Source organism: Gekko japonicus, unplaced genomic scaffold (genome assembly GCF_001447785.1).
Source record: "Gekko japonicus isolate JY-2015 unplaced genomic scaffold, Gekko_japonicus_V1.1 scaffold131, whole genome shotgun sequence".
In the NCBI taxonomy this organism is placed as follows: domain Eukaryota; kingdom Metazoa; phylum Chordata; class Lepidosauria; order Squamata; family Gekkonidae; genus Gekko; species Gekko japonicus.
In genome coordinates this window covers 2,604,206-2,608,325 of record NW_015167061.1, presented here as the reverse complement: position 1 = coordinate 2,608,325, position 4,120 = coordinate 2,604,206, and the positions used below count along the sequence as shown (strand labels likewise).

At 64.2% G+C, this 4,120-nt stretch overlaps 1 long non-coding RNA gene across 1 annotated transcript; it reads left to right on the top strand.

The window, feature by feature from the left end:
• The first annotated feature begins 110 nt into the window (after positions 1-110).
• Positions 111-4,101, top strand: LOC107111640. Its single transcript, XR_001482567.1, has 3 exons — positions 111-187; positions 2,736-2,872; positions 4,034-4,101. It is a non-coding gene; the product is annotated as an uncharacterized LOC107111640 (long non-coding RNA).
• Positions 4,102-4,120: the final 19 nt, after the last annotated feature.

Genomic DNA, 4,120 nt, shown 5'->3' with positions numbered 1-4,120 from the left:
GGCCAGGCGCCGGGCGGCCCCCCTCCCGCGGGCACACGCCCCCTCCTCCCTCCCTCCCTCCCTCCCTGCCGGCCGCCCTTAAAGCGCCCCGCCGGCGGTCTGGCTGCGCGCAGCAGGCACAGAGCGGCGCCCGGCTAGCAGGAGCAGCCGCAGCGGCAACAGGCGCGCCTCAGCTCCGCGGGGAAAGGTGAGGCGGGGAGGGGGCCGGCAGCCCCGGGATGGACTCTCGCGGCGCGGGGACGGGAGGGGGCTTCTGGCTTCCTCGGGCGCCGCGCCGCCCATCTCTTCGCGGGGGGGGGGGCGCAGGTGCCTGGAGGCAGCCCCGCTTCAAAGGCCGGGCCATGTGCAGAGGCTCCTGGCCATGTGCAGAGCGCCTTGGGGTCAGGCGCGCCCTCGCCGGGCAGAGACAGGCGCTCTCTCCGCTCGCCGGGCAGGTGGAGGGGCCTCAGGGGAGATGGGGGGCGGCCTGTCGCGGCTCCTCGGCGGCGGTGGCTGCTGCTGCTCCTGCTGCAGGGGAGAGCGGCGCTTCGAAGGAGGCGCTTGCCTGCCCTGCCCTGCCCCCTCCCGCTCAGGTCCCAGTCGGATGCCAGCGCCGGGCCGGGCAGCCCTCTCCGTGGCAGATTCTGCTCCTGGGACCCGCACCCCCCCTCCCTCCCGAAACTCTGGAAGCTGGAGGAGCTGCTGCTGCGTTGGGAAGACCGAGTGACCTGGAGAGACCGAGCGGTCTGAGTTCAAATTCAACCCAAGCGGTGACGTTGGGTCTGTCTCTTCCCCTCCAGGGCAGGGTCAAAGAAAACATTCTGACAGCCAGTAGTTGGGGAGGCCTCCTTCTGGAAGAGAGGAGAGCAGAGCCCGTTAACCCCCCCCCCCCCAAGGGGCGGCTCAGCCTCTTCTCTGACCTTCTGTGCCAAGGCCGGCAAAGAATGCAATGGCTGGAGGGCGCATCTTCCCCACACCCGCCTCGCACAAAGGGGCACCGGTGCCAGGGGAGGTCCACGCAGCTCCCTCCCAGCGGCGCAGGAGGGGCGGCTTTTGCTTGTGGGGAGCTTCTCTCAGAGGGGACAGCCTGGGCCACGAAGGGAGCCCTCTTCCTTGGGCAGGGACGCCAACCTGGGGCAGCACCTGGGCGTGCTTAAGGAAGTGCCACGTAGGCCAGTTCTCCACCTTGGGCCATGGATGAGTGCCGCTGGGCCTGCGTTTCCTGGAGGGCGGCTGCCATCTTCCGGGTTCTGATGGAGCCAGTCTCATGACCCATCTGAACCATCCCGAGTGGGCTCTGCATTCCGGGCTCCTCCCCACACCCTCGGTGAAGGGGCTGCACATTTGTCAGTAGAAACTCCTGGGGAGCTTGTCTTCCCAAACTGTCACAGCCCACGGACGCCTTGACGATTGGTTTGTGTTAGCCGGACAAATGCGCGGCTGAAGGGCTGTGGATGAGGTGGGCTTCCTTGGAGGGGCTGAGGAGAGAGATGGCTCTCTTAGCTTTTCTCCCCGCCTGTCTGCCCAGGGCCTGCTGCGGAGGAGGTGCTTCCAGCTGGGTGGTGGCATTTGTGGGGTCTGGCCTGGGCTGGGGGGAGGAGAGGCTCTTGTGCCACAAGCACAAGCCAGACTCTCGCCCCCAGATGGGCCTGGGGTTGCCACATTGCGTGCCTGTCTGTTTTGCCTGGGGGGGGGGAATGGCACGGCTAAATGTGGAGCCACAAGAGCCGGTGAGCAGCAATTCGTATGAGGGGTCTTCTGAGAACAGCCCCCGCCTTGCAGACAGGGGCAGTGGATGGCCCCCAAGACGGGCTGAGGCAGGCCAGGCATGTGGGGCCAGGCAGACTGGCTCTCTGGAACTCACTGAGGAGTGGCGGAAGTGGTAGCCCCAGGCATGGACCTCACTGTCTTACCGCCTGGCCTACTTTGCAGGGTTGGTGTGAAGATAAAAGAGACCATCCTTGCAAGCGAGGCTGATGAGACTTTTCACCCTGGTTCAAACGTGCCTTGTTGACCAAGGGAAAGGTGTTTTGCTCACGTGGGCCAGGCTGAAGAGCAGCAGCCAGACCTGACGCAAAGGAGACCTCCGGAGAGCCCCCCCCCCCCCCCTTCTGGGGTGCCGGGGGACCCCCGCCTTGCGCTGTGCGGGGGGGGGGGGGGGGGGGAGTGACATAAAATGCCGCCCTGCTCATGCCAAGAGTGAGGGAGGGAGGGAGGGAGGGGCCGAGAGAGAGGGAGTGGGGACTGTGGCGCCCTTTTGTGGTGAGGGTGCCCCTGCCGACTCCTGGCCCTCTGGCTGGTGCAGGCAGTGTCGGGCCAGACTTCCCTCTGCATGGCACAGACCTCCTTGAGCCGGGCCCAGACCTGGGGGGACGCTTCCGCCGAGCGTGCAGAGGAGGAGGAAGCTCTTGTGCAACCCCCACTTCCTGACCGCCACCTCCCTTCGCACTCTGCAGCACCGTGACACGGAGGCCCAAAGGTTTCCTCCCAGGCACCTGCGTCTCTAGAAGGGCCATGCAGGAAGCGCGGTGGGAGAAACACTCCTCCAAACAAGTGTCCAAGAGGGTCGGTTTACACATGAAAATGCCCCCCACCCACCGCCTTTGTGACTCTGCCCGTGGCCATCTGATGTAGCCGGGGCCTCTTCTCAGACGCAGACGCAGCCCCCTCCCGGCTGGCTCTCCCTGAGGTCTGTTGTCTGCAAGCAGACAGTGCCCCCCACTCACCCCCCACTCTCTCTCTCTCTCTCGTTTCAGAGACTGAATTTACTGGCACACATCAAAGAAGCAGCTTTCTGTCTGCCCAGCCAAAGTGGGACTCAGACTTTGGCATTCATTCTCAGGACTGGAAAGGCTCCATTCTGCATTTTAAACACTAGCTGATCCAAAGAAAGGTAGATTCGGCCCCCACCTCTCTTGTTCTGTAGGGTCAAGGAGGTAAACGGCAACCCCCAAACTGCAGCACCAGCACACGAAACCACGTGTTGTTTTCTAGCCACTGTTGAAACCCCCCCCCATGCCTGAGATGGCCCTGCCTCTCCAGGAATCCCGCTGGCCCCAGAGCACTCCTGCTTTCTGCTGCGGGGAGTTTGGGCGGCCCCAGCGGTTGTGGCCCTCTTGCAGCTCGGCCCCCAGGCAGCCCCTTCCCTTCCGAGCGGGGCGGGCAACGGCTGCAGCCCCTTTTCCTGCATGCCAGCTGCAGCGGCAGGTGCTTCTCAGCCCGGGCATGCCTCGGCAGCAGAGGGTGCTTGAGCCAACGGCTCCCGCTGAATGGGCCCGGCTGGCCTGGGAAAATCCTTCCTTCGGCTCTTTCTTTCCTCCTCCAGCTGCCCGGTGGACTTGGCAGGGATCCTGGCTCCCTGGGCCCCTGCCAAAGCTCTGTGTGCCTCTAAGAACCTTTTCTGGTATCACTTGCACTCAGTGGGAATAATCCGCGGGAATGAGCTCCGGCACAGAGAGGCTTATTCTCAGAGAGGAGGCCGCTTTGGGAGGAGGCCAGGAGGCTCCTTGGGAAGGAGGAAGCCCTCCGGATCAGGCAGGCCAGAGGTGCCTGTGCCCGGCTGCTGCCCTGCAGCCCCACTCCAAACCCATCCCTGCCGTGCCACGGACAGGCGGCAGGAGGGGTCTTGCTCTTGCTATGCCGTCGTGCCTGGATGAGGCAAGAGGAAGCCCAAAGCCACAGGCCACCCTCCAGCACAGCAGAGAACAGCTGCAGGTCCTCTCTGGGCTGCCTGTACAGAAGCCGGGAGGGTGGCTGGGCTGCTCGATCAAAAGACCAACTCCAAAGCCGTCGCCCCGAGACTCTCCGCTTTTAAAGCCGGGTAGGAAATGCTCTGGTCTGCTTGAAAACCTGTCTCTGAAAACCTCCGGTGCTGAGGGGGAGGCTCTGTAGGACTCCGGGGACTGGGACTTTGGCGCCTTGAAGCACTGCTTTCCCAGGTCCCCCCGCTTTACACACAGCCCAGGTGTATCACTGAAGCCAGGAGCGAAAATGCCAGGTGCGAGTCTTCCCTGTTGTGGGGCAGGCAGTTGACGTGTGTTGCTCTCTTTTCCAGGGCCGGAAGTCTTCTGAGGCAGACTTGTGCTGTCTCCTGCTGTGGCCTTCGCTCAACACCCCCCCCCCCCCCCCCCCCCACCTGGAA